At 43.1% G+C, this 20,942-nt stretch overlaps 1 protein-coding gene and 1 long non-coding RNA gene across 2 annotated transcripts in view; one reads left to right on the top strand and one right to left on the bottom strand.

Annotated features, from left to right (window-relative positions):
* Window positions 1–20,942, bottom strand: part of LOC146577133 (uncharacterized) — a 126,438-nt gene that overhangs the window by 61,940 nt on the left and 43,556 nt on the right. The window lies entirely within an intron of this gene.
* LOC146577135 (uncharacterized) lies at window positions 3,513–15,081 on the top strand. Its single transcript, XR_014891361.1, has 2 exons — window positions 3,513–4,127; window positions 14,825–15,081. It is a non-coding gene; the product is annotated as an uncharacterized LOC146577135 (long non-coding RNA).

Raw genomic sequence — 20,942 nt, 5'->3', positions numbered from 1 at the left:
ACACAACATGGGGCGCTTCATTTACAAACACAAGTCTAACTTAAGTTTCACTGTTTTTGTTAGAAAACAGTCACATTGTTGCAGCTTAAATTACACAAAATGTCAGAAATCTGCACCGTCATGAACAAACATGTAAACCTCATTTTTCATGATTTGTTGGATTCACCCTCTGAGGTCTGAAATACAACCGGACATTTGTGACTCCTTTGAGTTTACGTTTGTATTTCACCCTCAGATTGTTTCATTTTATTTTTTCCTCCTCTTGCTTTGTTTGGTATCTTTTCAGCTCAACTGAATTTAGTTGTTTTTTCACTGACATACTGCATTAGTATTACTATTACTATTAATAGAACTATTACTGATCTGAAATCACACAAAGAACCTAAAATCCTAGCAGTATTTTTTACTGTAAAAAAACCACAGACGTGTTGGGTAAATGTTTATAACTTGAAATGCAAATATAAATTGTACATTTTGTAAACAGATACAACTATTTATCTAAAAATGCAGCCAATACACCTGCTGTTTTTTCATTTTCTACAACCATTTAAAATAGCACTCACCTTCCTTCATTTCATACAATATACAATATAAGCTGCACGACTGGTGGGTGGGGGCTGTGCTGTCAGCCCCCCTGGGTCTGCTCCTCTGTGATCCTCAGTGGGCCAGTATGCCTCTCCTGGTAGCTCCATGGGGGATGGTGTGGTGGGTTGGTGGGTGCCATGGCGACTATGTGCGGACTTCACATTTTTGTCTGCTGTGACAGCTCCTTGATCTGGGCGGGGCCAGTGGGGTGTGGGTAGGTCCTTTGTGGGGCTTTGGACGTTGCCTGAATATTGTCAGGCAGCTGGGTGCTGTGCCTCGACCCTTTCTTCCTTTGCATTTGTGGTTTGGTGCCATAAATGCACAACATAGAAGAGCCACCTCGACGGGACAACACTCAGCGGTTCATCTGTCTCTCTTCCACAGCATGTCTTTATCCTGTCTTCCTTCTCTCACCACAACCAATCACAGCAGATGGCCCCGCCCCTCCCTGAGCCTGGTTCTGCCGGAGGTTTCTTCCTGTTAAAAGGGAGTTTTTCCTTCCCACTGTCGCCAAAGTGCTGCTCACAGGGGGTCATATTGTTGGGTTTTTCTCTGTATGTATTATTGTACGAGCTACCTTACAGTATAAAGCACCTTGAGACGACTGCTGTTGTGATTTGGTGCTGTGTAAATAAAACTGAATTGAATTAAGAAACAACTCTTAGATTCCTCACATGATTCTCCTGTATTCCTACGGGACGCCAAGGTAATATAACATGGAAGTGTGTCGCAGTGCCTGGTGGCCACATGTTACCCATAAACTGTCAACCTGACCGTACTGTAGCTACGTCCAAAGACTAGTTAAAGATTAAAGCGTTTTTGGGGGGTTAAATCTGACATAAATAAAGAAAGAATAACATTAAAGTCGATTCTTTTGATCACTGTAGTTCTACTTTGAGGATATGACGTGTAAAAACCCTCAGTTGTGGCTGGTGGATCTCACATTCCTGGTCTTTGTAATTCCAGTTCAATGAAGCCTCATTTTCACCTTTTTCCAGATAAATTTTCCCAACTGTTCTAATGTCCATGCTGTGGCATTGTCCCATCATTTGTATTTCCTGTTAATGGATTTTTAATATGGTCTGGGAAATTACTATATATGAGTAACTTCCTGTTGTATTGCAGCTTAAGGCCATTGTCACTGAAATAAAGCCCAAGTTGTAATAGTTTGCATCCAGAACGAGCATTGAATCATATCTGTTATTAACCTCTGTCTCTCTTCCACAGCATGTCTTTATCCTGTCTTCCTTCTCTCACCCCAACCGGTCGCAGCAGATGGCCGCCCCTCCCTGAGCCTGGTTCTGCCGGAGGTTTCTTCCTGTTAAAAGGGAGTTTTTCCTTCCCACTGTCGCCAAAGTGCTTGCTCATAGGGGGTCATATGATTGTTGGGTTTTTCTCTGTATCTATGAAGCGCCTTGAGGCGACTTTTGTTGTGATTTGGCGCTATATAAATAAAATTGAATTGAATTGAATTGAATTGAATTGAAGAAACCCAAACACTGCTCAGTGGATGAGTCCGTCCTGGAATAAATACCAGGACAAAACTAAAAAGAAGAGCTTGTTTCCTCGAAGCAACAACAGAAAGCTCTTTGTCTCTACAGATGTTTCTGGGAAACACGTTAACAATATTTAAACATTTGTTCTTAATAAACGTTTTTACTTAATGATGCTTTATGATATTTCTATCTGACCTAATGCAGCAGCGTATCCACATGAACTCTGCAGTGTTTCTACCCAGAGGCCACCGTGGTCCTTCTTTACTAATGCTGAGGGTTTTCTCCCAGCCGTGATAGCCTTTGACAGGTAAACTGAGTCATTCCAGCCCAGTGCAAAAATAACCTCCCTGTCTGCTCTTAACTTCACGCATCGATGCTAAAACGTTGCATAACTGAACCTGCAGACTGTGATCCTGTAGCTGTCGAGGAGAGGGCTTGATGCCGTCCATCTTCTGCTCAATTAACAACGCCTGCAACCTTTTGAGCCTTTGTCCTGCTACAGTCACAAATATAACATCATCACTCTTTATTTGATCCACTACACTGCTGTCATTTCTCTGTTATGGCCCCACAAGGTCACTGAATCAACCCCACAGCATCACGTACAAGTTTTCAAAGCGGTGTTCTAATCTGCTTCGAGTTTTCATCATTTTAGCCAGCCCCTCCGATCTTCTCCAGGTGAACACTACAAAGAAAGAGTTCAGTCTGAATAAAACATCTTGTGCATGTCACACGATACAGCATCCACAGCAGTATACACTGCAAACAGCAGAAGCTCTTCCTTCTTAGCCTTCGGTCCAGCAGTGATGACCTCCTCCTGCTTTTGGTTCACATCACCTTTCTCCTGAAAATCTGAGCTGGGCTTGACAAACCCTCAGCTCAGCGTGATATAAAGGTAGCTCTTCTAGTGTATTTGCCATCTCCTGAGCTCTCATTGTTACCATCTCACATTCTTCTCCAATCCATGGTTAGGGAGCTGCTCATAGGGGGTCATATGATTGTTGGGTTTTTCTCTGTATCTATGAAGCGCCTTGAGGCGACTTTTGTTGTGATTTGGCGCTATATAAATAAAATTGAATTGTCAGGGTCAAAGTTCAGAGGTAAGTTTGTTCAGCAAATGAATGACAATAAATCATACATGTTTGCTGATTCACAGGTTAACAGCCTGGAGGAACAGGGCTGTGTCGTTCCTGTGATGTGATTCAGCTTTATTTCAGCCACTCAACAAAACAACATTATATTATATTTAATATATATTAAATATGTGCCAACTGATTCAGTACGTTTCATGTAGAAATATCTGTGGCAACTTTTTGTTGCAGCAATGATCTCAAAACACGGGGGGGGGGGGGCGAAGATGAATGTCTGCTGTGAGGACAGGGGGTGTGCATGTGCTCAAGTCACGTGACACGTCATTTACGCAACATTTGGTCGATTTAAAAGTTACAGTGAGATAAAATCATGTTATGGATTGCACTCAGTATATTGTGCCGACATGGTGAGATTGTGTCTGTCGAGCCGAGGAGAGCGTCGCAGTGCCAAAAGCTGTAAAATGAACTATCAGGCTGGAGTGTGCTGCCACAGCACAGAGCAGTCACAGAGTCCTGCAGGCAGAAGAGGAGTGATCGTGTTAGCCACCTTACAAAACAAAAAGACATGAAGTGAAAAGCAGAGCGCAGAGTGAGGCAGAAGAAGACAGACTGGGCCAAGTCCTGCATGTGCGAGAGCGAGCGAGACCCGGGACAACGTCATCCGCCTCGCCTGGACTAGTCCGCCGGCCGGAGGAGGGACAGTGGCTGCACTGTGCAGCCGAAGACTCAATTTGATCGCGCAGGAAACGAGCGACGCAACCGGTCCACCGTCCGTGCAAACTGCGCCAGGCAGCGTATTGCACGCTGGAGGACACCGAGGAAAGTCACAGTAGGAGCGGCGCTTAGTGAGAGGTGATGTCGGGGGGACATGGCTTCTTCTCCGGTCACCCCAGCATCGCTTGAAGGAGAAACACCTTCACCCACCGGGAACGAGGAGCCCGCGACCACCCGACAGGTACGACACGCCTCCGAGACCCTCTGCGCGCCCGGTAACGTTGTAACGTTTTACCGAAGTTCATTCGCAAACACACCAGTTTAAGATGGACCCGAGAATCAGCACACGGGAGCACTGGTGTCTGACTCAGCAGAAACGGCTCGACGTGCGTGTAATGCTTCGTATTTGATAACGATGGAATAATTCTTTAAAATAAGCACACAGATAAACACTGGTGGGTGGAAAAGTTCGTGTTTTGGTGAAATGAGTCCCGCCTAGTCCGGTCTACACCTCATTCAGCAAACATCTGAGTCACCCTGAGACGCCAGTGCGCGTCCTTGTGATGCAAAAAGCCGTAAGTGACACGCTGTTTACACGCAGGAGCAGTTTAACACATGCAGGTTGTGCCAGTAGGCGTTTCCTTCAATGTGACACCAAACGTGTAAATCAGTGCTGGGAGCGGATGTTGGACCTGATCAGTCTTAATCTGACAAACTGTAGTTCCTGCTCTGTTTCTAATTCAGCCCCATGACAGACAACCAGCATGTTCTCCTGTCACGTGTTATTGACACGCACATATTTAGTCCGTGTGTGGGATGTTAAAGGTGAGTTTGTTCAGGGCACGATCAGACTGAGGCCATTTCAACAGGTGCAAGGAAGTGTTAGTGTGGTTACTACGGCAGCACTGATGCCCTGATGAGTGCACATGGCTGGAATGAAAAGTCAATGCTATGTATAGCATGAACTACTTGTTGTCTAAGGCGGTGCAGAGAGTGAGCAGGAAATATCTGAGGTTGGATATTTCAGTACATACAGAGCTGTGCAGAGACATTAGGATCTTAAACTATTGTCTGTATCTGGCAAAGCGAGAATCTGAGCCTTGTGTACAAACTGTCTGGTGTTTGTTCTGGCAGGAATATGAAACTACTGTGCACAGCATGCTTATTAAGATGGCCCAGGACCAGGTCATCTTGCAGGATGGTAGTGTTACATCGAGAAGGTTCATCTTTAATTGTTGGATTTCTGTGTGAGTTTTCTCCCTGTGCCTCTGTGGCCTCTCCCCACAGTATCCGTGTTTGTGTTTAAAGTGTTTAAAGTACAGCACTAGATGATCGTATGGGTGAATGTGACTTGTTGTAAAGCACTTTGAGTTGTTGTCTATATAAAGTCTAAATGGAATCCACTTATGTGCAGAGGACCAGAAGTGTCACGGCTGCCGAGGCGAGCCGTGTGGATATAGAAGGAGGACCCAAGATGCAGGCAGTGGATGAGATACCGGTGGTTAGTGATGGGACGTTCTGTATCGAGGCTTCGGAGCGTGTGTCGAGTAATGGAGGGGGCGTTTCCGCGAAGCGCGTATCGAGGCTTGCTTCATTTATGGGAGGAGCTGAAAATGATGACGCCCGAAGCCTCGCTGCCCGGCTGTACCACGTGACTGGTTCATGAAGTGGTTCGAACTTTGCCGCGAGATATGACAGCGATATAAACCCCTCAGACTTCATTCAAAAATGTGGGTGTTTGATGGAGAGTTGCGGTTAGTGAGAGTTTGGAGACAGTTTGGAGGTTTATGAGAGTGAGGAGAGAAAGTCAGGAGAGAATGGAGCCAGCTAAGAAGAGGAGGATGTCCTCCCCTGTGTGGGAACATTTTGATCTTATTCCTCCCAACAAGGTATGTAAATTTCTACAGAAGATGTATTTTCATGATACTGATGGTGCAATACAATTTATGTTAAGCTGTCTTTACTTTTGTACAAGGTGAAGTGTTTTCTATGTGCCAGGGAGCTGGGATATAACAACAACACCTCATCCATGCTTAGGCACTACAGAGCTTTGCATGAGAATAAGGGGGACACCGATTGTGGAGCAAGACCAGGTGAGCCATCAAATGCCATGATAATATAGCATGCAGTAATGTTACTAAATGATATAACAATATTATACAACTGTTATAAGTTACGTATGTGATATTTATATTTGTGCTTTATCTTTATTGTCTTTCCTCAGGAGAACAATCTCAAATAGATGAAGACCTGGTCAGCATGGTGATTGAGGACTCCCAGCCATTTAGCATTGTGGAGGACAAAGGATTCAAAAGATTTGTTAAATCATTAAATCCTAGCTATGTTCTCCCCACTAAAAAGGTCATAAAAGCAGTGAAAATTTAGTTTTTACAGAATAAAATGTGAACAGGCAGGACAAAGCCTCAGTGTGTAGCTGTCCATACCTCAACGTTACAAAAGCACAACCACTGTCCACACCCCAACCACACCTCACCTCACAGTAAATGATCATTTCCATTTCAAGCATTTCCAAATAATCATTTTCCATACTGCCAGTATAAATATACACAGTATACTGCCATCACTACAATATACATGTTTTACACACTCCTTTTGTTGTTGACATTTACAGGCTGTGTGCAAAAGGCCACACTCTTCAAATTCATGCCAGCTATTATTTTTACGTCCAGTAGGTGTCCTGCTAGAGCAAATGAAGCTTCATGAAGCTTCGCGTTGGGGTGAACCAATTGGATGAAAAGCTTCAGTGCTTCATGGGGCTTCATCTGCCCATCACTACCGGTGGTTTTATTTACAGAGGTGTAGTGGCAAACAAACAGTGGGGCATAACAAACAACTAAAGACACCTAAACTGGGAGAACTAAAATAACAGACCTGGGAGCATATGACAACGGATGATGAGAGACGCAGACGAGGAACAGGACTCCGTGGAACACAGGGTAACATACTGACACAGAATTACACAGACTGACACGGAGGAACACAGACGAACCGGCAACAGGCAGGAGAACACACAGGGCTTAAATACACACACCAGTAATCAGGGGATGAGAGACAGGAGGGCAACACAGCTGGGAGGAATCTGGGCTGACGGGACAGGGGAAACGTAAACTGATCACACTCACATACGACGCGGACCTTCACAATAAAACAGGAAACTCAGATACATGGAACCAGACAAGACATTGAACTAACCAGACAGATTCACAAACAGATGGGGTGACACCATAGAGAGAGACAGACTCAAAGGCAGACCAAATATAACACACAGAACTCAAACAATAATAATCATCATCATCATAAACTAGAAAATGATAACTAAAAGCGCTGGGTCACCGACCCAGGACCATGACAAGAAGATCCAGCGCATCGAAATAAAGAGTTCTTTGCTTAAACAATGAATTGTGCGATAAAATATTAATTTACAAATTCATTTTTAAGTTATTTTATTTATTCATTACAAAAGTAATTTATTATCTAGTAATTTAATTGAAAATAAAAAAATTTATAAATCAGTATTTGAAAATAAATTATTATTCCATTAATAAATACTTCAAATCAGAAAAAAAAGAAATAAAATCTCAATAAAAACCTCACATCAAAAATCCTTTTCCTGTGTAGGCAGAGTGTAAACACAGAGGCTGAATGGCCTTTGGTATAGGTGCAAAGCTAAGACTGTCTAACCAATGACAGAGCTCCTTACCTCGCACCGGCTAATTTGCATTGCTCCGGGATTTTGGAAATTTATCCATTTATTCATTATGATGAAACACACACACACACACATATATATATATATATTAGGGGTGCAACGATATTCGTATCGATATTGAACCGTTCGATACAGTGCTTTCGGTTCGGTACGCATATGTATCGAACAATACAAAATTTTTAATTTATTTTATCAACTTTCCTTCTGACGATGCTGTCTGTGTTGAGAGCTCAGTGGATCTGTGTTCGACTACTCCGCCTAGGCTGCACTGTCGAGTGCAGATCCACTGAGCGCAGCGCAAGCTAGCGAGACAGAAGCTAAGCTCGTTGCAACATGGCAAACTGAACCTCCCCCACCCTCATTCAGATCTGGCGTTTGGAACTATTTTGGTCTTCATGTGACGTATGACCCTGAAGGTAAGCGAGTCATGGACTAAAGTAAAACAGTATGTTGGATGTGCCACGCAATGCTCAATTACATGGGTGGGAACTAGTGTGTTAGCGCAGTTAGCTCGTTAACGTGTTGACGCCGTCCAGCCCCACGCACGGGGCGATCCGCGGTAGCTCGTTAACGGAGATTTGCCGTGTTGTGGCGTTAACGTCATTTCAGATTAACGCTGACAGCACTAGTGGGAACACAACGAATATGACTGCACATTTACTCCGACATCATCCTGGTGCAAAGACAAGTGGAAGCAGACAAAACAACAAGCACCATGCTACAAACTTTACCCGGGTCATTTAGACAGCCGTTAGCACAGGATTCTCCTTATGGGGACCTGATATGTTTAATATGCTGCTGAGAATATAGCCCAGAAGAAGCGTATAGTATAGCTTTTATTTTGAAAGAGACATTTCTCTGTAATAAACTCTCTTTTCCAAAGATGGGTGATTTCTCCATCAGATTTATTTATTTATTACTTTGTTGTTTCAGCAACATTAAATTTAAAAACTGTACTTTTGAGTTAAAATATATATTTATAATTTTAATAACTGACAAATTAAAAAGGCATGAACATTTTTTTTGTATCGAAAAAATATCGAACCGTGACACCAAAGTATCGAACTGAACCGAACCGTGAATTTTGTTTGTCGTTGCACCCCTAATATATTTGTATATATGTGTGTGTGTATTTATACATCAATCCATTTTCTTGCTTATGGAGTTCAGGGCCCTGTGCTTCGTACGTCGCTTACTACATCCAAGATCAAATGAAACATCCAAGACCAAATCATCGCGCTAACTCTGAGCTCGCTATTCCGGTTCCCCGAACACACCTGTTGTTGACGATTAGTACAGCTGGATGAAGTAATGTGACATCACTGGGTGGCCCAACAGGGGCTACGCGTCGATAGTAGAAACATTGATCGGCAACCCTTTGATTGGTCGGCGAAAATGTCGAAGGAGCGCGCTCGGTATTTTTCGGCAGCAGAGCAAGAACTCTTGAGTGAAGGATTTCAGGAGTTTCAGAGTTTAATTAAAACGCAAGGGAACACTGCAAAGGCTGCAAAAGCAAGGAGAGAGGGCTGGCAGGAAGTTGCTGACAAATTAAACTCGTAAGTAATTCAATAATAACAATAATAATGGAGTGGATTTATATAGCGCTGTTCAAGGCACCCAAAGCGCTTTACAATGTCACTATTCATTCACTCTCACATTCACACACTGGTGGAGGCAGCTACAGGTGTAGCCACAGCTGCCCTGGGGCAGACTGACAGAAGCCAGGCTGCCATATCGCGCCATCGGCCCCTCTGGCCAACACCAGTAGGCGGTAGGGTAGATTTATCATATCACACCATATTATCCAATATTATATTACATTATATTATATTATGTTATATTATATCCCCTTTCACATTAGAGCCACAACAGGACCCACTAGAACATGGGAACAAGTAAAAGTGAAATATAAGAATATTCTACAGAATGGTAATATTTATCACTTATATTGCTTTTCGTCTCTTGGAAAGAGACCCTGAAATACTCTGTTTGTTTGTTCATAACAGCAACCAAGAAAAGGGCAGAGCAAAAAAAAAGACAGGTGGTGGTCCTGCACCCCCTCGTCAACAAGTTGGTTAAGTGAATAATACCCTCACGGGAAAATCGATATCTCTCTATGAGCACACTGTCGCGCTGAGCTAAAGGATCCTGTCTGTCCCGCAATATACGCTGAATTCTGAAAACTCTCCTTATCAATCTTGCACCTTCCGCAATGGGTTGCTCGCGTATACGGACAGGACATGGCTGCGACAGACTTCCCAAAATCCACCTTCGCTTTTATAGCCGTGGTCTCTCATCTTGATTACACGAAGTAATTTACAATTACTACTCTGAAATATGAATTACATCTGTAATAATCACATACATGTAATAGAATGTTAATAGTTCATTTCCCTTTTTTAGGAAATGACCTGTGTGAAATCAATAAAAGGATCAAGTGCTGCATTATCTTTAGTTACATTGATGTTATTTATTTATGGTGAAACAGTGGTGGAATATCGCTGTTGCTTTCGTATAAATGACGCGGACATACCTGCGTGGCCGCGATCTAATCCTGTTTACATAAAGTAAACCTGCTCCCCAGCAGGTTTACGCTTACGGCTCTGTTGCTATGACAGCAAGTCCCGGATGGGCTTCGGGGAACCGAACGATCCAGGATCACGCGAAATCGTCAACAATCTCATCCAGCTAACTCACTTAGCGCGGTACGAAGAACAGGCCCCAGGGCCTGGGACCTACTCCATGTCAGCTTTCAGTGTTTATGAACATGAACATTATGAACTCATGACTCCCTTGGGAAGCCTATGGTTTTTCATAGGCAGGGGATATTTGTTTTATCACAGTTCATTACCAAACAGAGCAGGGTTCTAATTGATTTGTGGCTTATAGGATATTATGTATAGGTGTGTAAAAGTGGAGTGAATATAATTACAAACAGCAATGCTAGTGGAGTGATGACAGACAGGGCGGTTGGGGGGTGGTGAACAGTTTGCCAACAGTTCTCCCCTGTAGAGAAGGACATCTGCCATTTCTTTTTCCTTTTAGTCAAACAATTCAGGTAGTGATGAAAGAAAATCAGACTGTGGCAGTGCTTGCAGCAGGTAACGGAGTGATAATGCAGAGTTTTTACTGCAGTGGACAGTCCCTAGTGTGACCATCGCTGGAACCAACCAGCTGATTTACACCATGGCAGCAGTCACCAGTGAAGTTCTTGGCTGCAACATGAACAATCTCAAGTAGCAATGCCTCCCATGGAGAAGGACACTAAGGCTAAACCCTTGAGGCGACTTTTGTTGTGATTTGGCGCTATATAAATAAAATTGAATTGAATTGAATTGAAAGACCAAGGGAGCACGAAGGGATGTTAGCCAACTATCAGAGCTGCAGAAAGGTGCGATGAAGAAGGTGCCTAAGAAGTACAGCAAGCTGCCCATACCTGAGGCCTTGGAAACTGCCAAGCAACGACTCAAAGCCTTGGCCAGCCGCTTGAAGGGACCATACCAGAGAGATAGAAGGCAGGAGAATTAACTAAGAGTAATCTACAGTTCAAGGTATATTCTCAGTGGCAGGGGGACACTATGAGAAGAGCCCCACCAAGGCTGGAGATGGAGCAATACTGGAAGAGCATATGGGAGTAGGATGCAACCCATATGGAGATGCTCTGTCGCCGCTGCTGTTCTGCATAGGCCTGAACCCTCTCAGTGAGGTCTTTGACAAGACTGGCTACAGATGCAGACTACAGAATGGAGCAGTTGGATCAAACTACCAGAAGGCAACATTGAAGACATAGAGGACAGTTACAAGTACCTGGGGATCCCGCAGGTGAATGGGAACCATGAAGAGGCCGCCAGGAAAGCTGCATCCACCAAGTACCTGCAGAGGGTCAGGCAAGTCCTGAGGAGTCAGCTGAACAGTAAGAACAAGATCCGGGCCATCAACACCTACGCCCTGCCCGTGATCAGGTACCCTGCTGGGGTAATAGGCTGGCCAAAGGAGGAGATAGAAGCCACTGACATAAAGACAAGAAAGCTCCTTACCATGCATGGAGGGTTTCACCCCAAGTCCAGCACCCTGAGGCTGTACGCTAAGCGGAAGGAAGGGGGCCGGGGACTGGTGAGTGTCAGCACCACAGTCCAGGATGAGACAAGGAACATCCAAGAATACATTGGGAAGATGGTCCCAACTGACCGAGTGCTCAGTGAATACCTCAGGCAGCAGAAACCCAAGAAAGAGGAGGGAGACGAGGAACCATCATGGAAGGACAGGCCCCTGCACGGTATGTACCACCGGCAGATAGAGGAGGTGGCTGATATCCAGAAATCCTACCAGTGGCTGGACAAAGCTGGACTGAAAGACAGCACAGAGGCACTAATCATGGCAGCACAAGAACAAGCTCTGAGTACAAGATCCATAGAGGCTGGGGTCTATCACACCAGGCAAGACCCCAGGTGCAGGCTGTGTAAAGATGCCCCAGAGACAATCCAGCACATAACAGCAGGGTGCAAGATGCTAGCAGGCAAGGCATACATGGAACGCCATAACCAAGTGGCCGGCATAGTGTACAGGAACATCTGTGCCGAGTATAACCTGGAAGTCCCGAGGTCAAAATGGGAGATGCCCCCAAGGGTGGTGGAGAATGACCGAGCTAAGATCCTGTGGGACTTCCAGATACAGACGGACAAAATTGTGGTAGACAAACAGAAGAAGACGGCCGTAGTGATCGATGTAGTGGTCCCGAACGACAGCTGCATCAGGAAGAAGGAACACGAGAAGCTGTAGGGGTACCAAGAGTTGAAAGAAGAACTGAAAAAGATGTAATTTCTTACAAAGAAAGACATTTCTTGAACCATTTGGCAGTGTTCAGCCTTTTCTCCGTTTCCCTTCTGTAACAATGATTTCTTTACAGCCTCCCAGACAGCTGTTTGGGAATCACGCTGTTGCAGAGATGCTATTGTGCCTGTCAAACTATGTTGTCTTTGGCATTTTGTAAGAAATTAAATGTGTTTGAGAGCACAGTTTAAAAGATACAGTTTAAAATTGGTTCTTTGCTAAGTCTGTTATGTACGAGCTAGACACAATACTGGTTCATCCCTTGACTTGAGTGCCTTTTTTATGTTTCAGTGATTCATGGGTCAATGGCTTAACAAACAAAAACATGCTTCTGAAATGCTTGATTTTCTTTAGGATTGGTTAAACTAAAAGACGTTGACAAGGAATTTTAAGGGTTTTAGGAAGCATAAAACCGAAATCAGTTGTATTGTAGACGCTAAAAGCTGTGAGCCAAAACTCTCTGCTCTGAAACTCTTCACTCAGTCCTCACGCTGAGAGTTTAGAGGCTGAACTTCTTGTTCCTCCATAACACTTTTCATGAAACAGCAGAAATGAGCTTGTGTTTCTCAGCAGTGCGCACACAGAGAACCGATCCTCTCTGCTCAGTCTGAACAAATCAAAGTGAAACGTCGGTGAAAACACAGCTGCTGATCAAACTGTGTCAGATTAATGTCTCAATGTTTCACTGTGAGGTTAAAAAATACATAAAAATGATTTAAAGAAGTAGGAGGCAGATTTTCACAATAAGAGCACTTTGTTTTTAATTCAGTTAATGTCAAACTGTCATCAACACCTCTGTGTTGTCTCCGTCTCTGAGCAGATTCAGGCATTACTCAAATAATAAAGGCTTTTTTTCACTATTATACTTTTCATTAGTCTCCAGGTTGATGATTATAAACAGAATTATTAAAGTTTTTATCATTTCAGGCTGAAAATCAACATGAATTTGGTTCTAATCAAAGAAGCTCCTTTAATGTGTGTCATTAAAATCCTCACACAGACTTAAAAAGGCGACATTAACATTAAAATAAATGAAAGAAGCTTCAGCTGAGAGCTTCATGCAGTCATCATCAGCAGCTCATAGCAGTCACAGCTCTTTATTACGCAGCTTTGCAGGAATTAAAGTGGCTGAAGTGTCAGAGTTTGTGTGAGAAGCTGCTTCATGGACAGCTGTACACACGTCTTTATTATTTCTTCATAAATCAAACACACAGGTTTGCCTGCAGATGATTTAAAGTGTGTCGTTGTGCAGTTAAAGCTGTTTGTGTGACGCCCTGACCTCCTGTGAATGAAACAGCCAATCAGATCCATCAGAGAGAGAGCAGGAAGTGTTGTGTGTTTGTGACAGAACAAGGAAACAGTGATGATGATGAACATAAAGGTCCTCTGATGTTTCCTGTTACAGTAACGCTTGTTCATCTGTTGCTCTCCTACACTTTCCTATAAATAAAGGAGAAAAAGTCCGTTTAGTTTCATTTCCTACAGCTCAGAGTTACACTTCACATTCCTGCTGTCACATCAAAAAGCTTCACTTTGGTCCAACATCTACATGTTAACATGAAACACAGACAGACTCAGAACATCTGGAACATCTGCACTTTGACCCAAACTGTTATAGCAGGATATTTTTTACATATTTCTTATGTTGGACCTGTTTGAACTGTAAACAACCTGTAATCATCTGTAAATGGTGTGAGACACACTGAGGCCACCTACAGGGCAGCTGGGGAACAGCAGGGATCTGAAATCATACGAGACGTTAGTGAGTGAGAAGAACAAACGGACTTAAGATGGCTCGAAGTGATCAAAGTTGATCTAAAACAGAAGATAAATCCACTGATTCTTTGTAAAGTTCATCTGCTGCTCACATGAATCCATGAAAGATTTATTCCACTGAATGTTTCTTCAAAGCTCATTTCAACCTGTTGAAGTCATGAATGAAAGTGCAGACTGAGAGTGGATCACATGATGTTTGAGGTGTGTCATGTGACATGTTCAGTATTGTCACACATGTCTAGATTGTCCCTGATATCATAACTGCTCAAACACTGATGATTATATTTGAAGAATTATTCCTGATGGCAGCAAAGTTTGAATGGAGCTCTCTGTCTGTGCTGATTTGTCGCCCTCTGGAGGTCAAAGCACAAACCTACAGGGCAGCTGGGGAACAGCAGGGATCTGAAATCATACGAGATGTTAGTGAGAAGTTAGAACAAACGGACTTAAGATGGCTCGAAGTGATCAAAGTTGGTCTAAAACAGAAGATAAATCCAAAGCAGCATCAGATGAATGTTACCATTTCCAGTTACGGTGCCCTTCATCTAATATGGAAATGTGTTGTTTTTTTGCCGTGTTGTTGTTCTTCCTATTGTGTTTAGGCCAGAGATGCTCTTCAAACAGCTGACAGACATGACCACATTACAAGAACATGGTGTGAGTCCGATTTGATATTCCAGTCAACGCTGAGAGACCTTAACCAGGAAGTCAGAGGTCAGCTGATGCTGCGAGCAGGAAGTGAACCAAGGGAAAGGTCCACTCTACTCAATCTCAAAGAAAATATGCTGGTATTTGTTGATGTTGATGGTACAATAAAAATATATAATATAATAAATAATAAAATATCATGTGATGATGAGATGTGTTGTTGGTGTTTGTATTTTCTGTAAATGTCTTTTTAATGTAAATGCTTTGTTCCAGACGGACAGGGAATCAGTTGCTGTACGATGACATCATCTTGATGTTGACGAGGAGGGCGAGAAAAACTAGTTTTGTCCTGCAGATGGCGATCTTGCACCGTGTTCAGAGAGCCGACACTTTGATGGTGCTGCTCTACTCAGCTTACTTTAGCCTGGGTTGGACTCTATATGAGCAGCTTCCACTCTGGTTTCACTCTTAAACACACTTGTTTGATTTCACTTGTAAAAGTTGAAGAATAAATATTTTATTACAAAATTATTTGTTGATGCATTTTTTTAGGGTCAAATATCTTGTTTGATTTGAGGAATGAACTGTTAGGGTGGAAAAAGTGAATCAGGTTAAAATAGTGGTGCTTTATATCAGTGAAGATGTATAATGTAATTTAAAATGTTGATGATGGGTTGTAGTGGGCTTGTACTTACAAAACTGCCTCATTTTATTGGAACGATCCACAGTTGCATCCATTCACGGATGACATCTGACATCATTTGACATCTGGTCTGAACACGTTTGTACACAAGATGCCTCAGTTCTGGATGTTCCCACAGACTCCTCTGTGCACCTAAAGAAAAGGTCAAGGGTCAGCAGCACATGTAGTTGGGACAATTCTTCAGTCGCACAAACTACACAATCATTTTCCTCCAATGACGACTTTTCACTTGCAGAAATGTTCCTGTGTGATTTCCAGGCTGTGATATAAAAACTAGTTCCTAATGGCAGCGACTCACTCAGTAAACATGTGTTTCCTTCACCAACCTCACACACAGATCCAATAAGATCAGGAAGTGGGCAGTATAGTACAATATGTGTTATTCTGTGCTGCACTGCCCAAACTAAAGATCTGCTGAAGTGTTGGAAATGATCCAGATGTTTATTTTGGACGATACAGCAGAAGATCAGACATGAAAGTGGAGATAACACAGAAGACCTGCAGCAAAGGTCAGAGGTCAGACTGGGCCCCTGGATTCAACAATGAGCCAATGATCATCAAGCAGTGACTAAAGCAGAGCCCTGACGTTCTGACATTCATCACACAGTCAGAACAAATGTCTGCTGATGACTTCATCTCATGAAACGACTGATAGATGTCAGTTCATTGATCAGCTGAGCTGCTGATCTTCATCGTCACAGAAACATTCAGCTTGTTTCAATCAGTAAATAACTCCCACTACTCCCAGTTTGAACTGTTCCCACTCAAAATGCTGTGAGAACAATGATCATTGTAGAACTCCACAAACATCACGTGTTGTTTTCCACATGTAAGATCAGCAAACACACAGAAACTTCCTGTTGCCACACACGGCCTCTAAAATCTCTTCCACGCTTTCTGTCTGAAGTCCACTCTCTGTGTCGGATCCACAGGAAACAACAAGATCTTATTAACATGGTTTTCAATGTGTCTCCTTCCAAAAAGTCCAACCAATGAACAAATGTGTGTATTTGTGGAGGCCGAACAAAAGCATGACACATTTCTCTGTTTCTATAAACTGGAGTCAAACACAAACATGAAGAGTTTCACTGACAGACTCCAAAATGCCCCCACAGTGGATCAAAGGGAAATCCTACAGTGTGGCCAGAGACTCTTAATGGCTCCAACATCAACACATCCACAATGTTGGATCCAGTTCTGCCTCACAGAGTTACTAAGACACACCCTCTGCAGCATCACAACAGCTCCACCTGCTTCACCTGCCTCCTCAGCATCTGTACACCTGAAGAGAAAAGAAAGGCTCCAACAGCTCAAATCTACAAAGGATTCATGAAGTTTCATCCAACAATAACATGTTTGCCTTCCACACTTCTATTATTCATGATCACAAACACAAAGAACTTGTGCAGCCCTGATATCAGCCCTAATATATGAGTGTGTTTGCCCAAAGACTGAAACAGCATCAACATGACAGCTGTAAGAAATCTTCTCTCAGCCTTGTTTGGCAGAAGATCCCTGCAACAAAGATTGTAGCTGAAAGATGACGTGTGTAAAGTTTGCTCTGTGGGAGGGTCGAGGCTGTTTTTAGACCTTTGATAGTTTCCAATCCAGTTCTGACAGACAGGAATAAAAACAACATCATTAAGATCAGATCATGGAGCTGTTTGCTGCCTTGTTTCTATCTTCACATTACAAGACTTTACTACAATAAAGATGCTGACATGTATCTGTAGCAACAACATCATTGAATCTATAACAACTGGAGCCAAACCAGTGGCTCTGCTGGGATCACTGGTGAGCCAACACTTCCTTGTTGATGCAGATTTCAGGGCTTCCTTTTGCTCCTCCGTTATAACTGTTCTCTCTTCTCAACACATGATGACACAAAGGAATCAGCAGTGACAAAGATGATGCTGAAGAGAAGCACACACTTCACACATATAACAGACCAGTGCAGTTACACACACCTCTGCTCGACATCAGGCCTCAAACAAAGACACAAAACACTAACTTGACTCTAAACAGAAGAAACGAGCAGCTGTTTCTGTTCTGTGCTTATTTATATTTGACACACATGCTTCTCTTTGTGCAAACACACATCGCACTATAAGGGTAACCTCGCACACAATGATTGGACAGCACAGTGATGATGCTGGGAGATCCTATACGCAGCAACACAGAAACACTGAGAACTTTAAACAATGATGGAAAGTGTTATAAATGACTTGTTGGCCTCTGATCTGTCACAAACAGCTGAAACGTGTCTCTCATGAGTCACATGAAGGTTTTTGACAGAAAGGACAAAAAGTAGCTGCAGTCAGTTTGTGTCATTTTTATATTTATTCATCTGGGAGAAAAATCTGAGGGACATTAAAATGTGTTTTCAACAGAGACAAGAACATGAATATAACAGAACAGGTAAATGAACATGTTTCAAGTAAACAGCTGGACTGATCAGGTCCAAACACAGAGTGATAAACTTGTCAAACAGCTGTCATATCTTTATATAGAAGCTCTTTATAAATGCTGCTCACTGCAGTCTGTTTACTAATAATGTCAAAGTGTTAGAAACACAGAAACATCAGAATGGTCTTTGTTCACAGAAACCTGTCTGGGATCCTTTGTTGTTCTTTTGATGCAGAGTTACATTATAAATATAAAGAGTTATTTCAGAGTCTCATCAGTTTTCCTGCATGTCTTTATTTAACACATCAGCAGGGCTGAAGCTCTCATGTTAAACACACACTGATCTATGGACACGTTCATGTGTTTCTAACAGAACCAGGCTGTTATCAGCCTGCACTAACATTATGTCACACACACTGAATGTAACAGTGACAGTTTACATCATCACACAATCAGCTGTGATTGTTTCACTGTCATCAAACGAGTCAACAGGAAGTAGAATCAATAGAAACCAATCATTTACTGACAGCATGTCTGATGGAAATAAGTGCAGATTATGTATGAAGTCTAACTGCACACAGTAACTGTGTTACAATAAGGACTTAACAGCGCCCTCTGCTGGAGTGTTTCAGTACTGCGTTAACTAGAATACACCACCTCCTCCTCACACCACCTGCTACAGCTCTACTCTTCTATGACTACAGTCATCCACAGCACTGATGTGAGGTCACATGGTTCATATGTAAGGAGCACAGCTGACCTCAGGTCAGTTTAATGACTGTGAGCAGCAGCTGTGTTATTGTCACTGTGACAGGGAGACACTCTCAGACACAGCGCTCATGTCAGCTTGTTCTCATGCAGGAGGATCAGGAGCTCCATGTTTGTCTTTCTGTTTGAATCATGATGTGTTTGTGCCATCAGAGTCTGTCATGAGTACTCAGGGTTTCACAGCAGCTCTTCTGGATGCTGACGAGGACTCCAACCTCATGTTTCACCTCTCTGAGCTTCTGATGTCTGTGAACACTCGTGTTTCTTCTCTGGGCTCATCTGGACAAAAACACCTTTCTGTGTTTGGCTGCAGCCTCATTCTGACTGACAGGAAGTGTGTTATCCATGAGCTGCACTTCTGTGAGGAAGTTTCCTGCTGTGTTTCCTGTCTGTGGACAAACACGAGTGTTCCAGCTGAGGACTTGGTTCCTTCCACCTGTCCATACAGGACATCACGCTGTCTGCAGCTCTGTAAATGCAGCTCCAGGTCCTTCCACGTGCTGCTCTGTATTTGTGCAGTTTGTAGTGTGTCCTGGGAAACGTAGCACACATGGTGTTCTTCTGCTGTTTCCTCCTTTCACTGAGTGTGAAACACTGACGCTGTGCTGTTGTTCACAGAGGGGAGCTGATTCTAGCTGCAGCTGGACTCTGTCATCTAACTGAATGTGTTGGTGCTGATCACGGGGCTCTGAGGGGGGAGCAGCAGGAGGACTCTGGATGCTGACGTCAGTGTATCTGTGGAAGCTCCCACAGCGTGTCTGTCATTCAATATTGTGCTGTATATTGTATCTATGCAAAGATGAACAGACTGTGTGTTCACTGGTCTCTGTGCTGCAGCTCTGATGTCATCATCACTCCCTCCTCCACCCTCAGCAGTCCCAGCATGCTGCTGTGGTGCACCCCACCCTCACTCTACACCTGAGCCACAGACCACACCCTCCACCTCAATATACACCACAGTTTTCTCTGCTGTGGAAATGAGATCAGGAGGAAATCATCATTATTATTATTTAATAAACGCTCACATTAATGTGGGCTTATTTGTTTCATATTAGAAACATTAGTTGAGTGTTTTTAGTATAAAATGGTCAAAGTCCCTCTTTTTGCTCCTCCCCTCACCTGTGGATGGGCGGTGCTGTTACCGTGGTGACAGCTTGGATGTGTTTCAGTCCTGCCTGGTTATCACTGCAGGAATCTTTCACATTTATTACAGGTAATAACTCTGATTTTTCTGTGTATTATGAACCAAATGTATCCTGATACACACAGAGATGGATGAGCAGAGGTTTTTTTTGCAGTTTATGTAGTTACTATGGACTTAATGCATACATATTATTAAAATTAGGGCTATAACAGTTGTATTGATGTATAGCAACTTGAAATGCTCCCACAAATGGCTCCACAGCATGTAAAAATATAACAAAAGCTCTGGCGGACTTGGTTCTGTGGTCAGTCTTAAAGGGTGAAGTTAAACTCTGTAATCTTCACTGTGTCACAGAGTTCAGTGAGTCCCGTTATTCACAGTATCAATCAGATCATCAGAGAACAGCTGATCAGCAATCAGTGGTGCCAACAGCGCCTCCTGTGGTGAGAGGATGCAATAATGCAATGTAGCATTTTTCCACTCAACACTTGCAGTCATGGAAACTGTCTGTTGGATCTGTGTGACGTTGCTTTCTTGGTTAGAGTTCCTCACAAATGTCCAGATGATTCTTCTAATGAGGCGTCGACCATGTTTGCAGCTCTTTGGAAGAAAACGTCGCCCTTTGCCATCCTTACTTTTCTTTGACTTCTTCAAATGCAGCTGAACTCCAGCTGGTATTTTCTTGGACTTTGCAGCTGTTTCTGGTCATCAGTTCATTCCTGCAAACCTCTGAAGCTGAACAACAATGATGCTGCATTGCTGGCTGATCCCAAAAGGTTGATTCTGTTCATCTGGACGTTTTCAGAAACGTTTGCTCACTGATCAGGTGACTTCTTCAGTCTCAGCTGACTGCAGCTTTACAAGCTTACAAACAGCACATTTGCACAATGACTGAAAGCAGCAGCACCTGATATATATGATACTAATATAATACATATACATATATAATCCATACTAATGATGAAGGAACTGAGCTCACAGTCCATTGTTCATTCAGTGAACTACTCAGTTTATTTTGGGCCTCAGAAATGCTCACTCTGTTTGTACATCA

Source organism: Mchenga conophoros, linkage group LG3 (assembly GCF_057382185.1).
Source record: "Mchenga conophoros isolate Kocher_MC1m ecotype Shallow Benthic linkage group LG3, M_conophoros_male_GT1.1, whole genome shotgun sequence".
NCBI classification, from domain to species: domain Eukaryota; kingdom Metazoa; phylum Chordata; class Actinopteri; order Cichliformes; family Cichlidae; genus Mchenga; species Mchenga conophoros.
The sequence above is the reverse complement of the archived record's forward strand: the minus strand, read 5'-3'. Positions and strand labels throughout refer to the sequence as shown.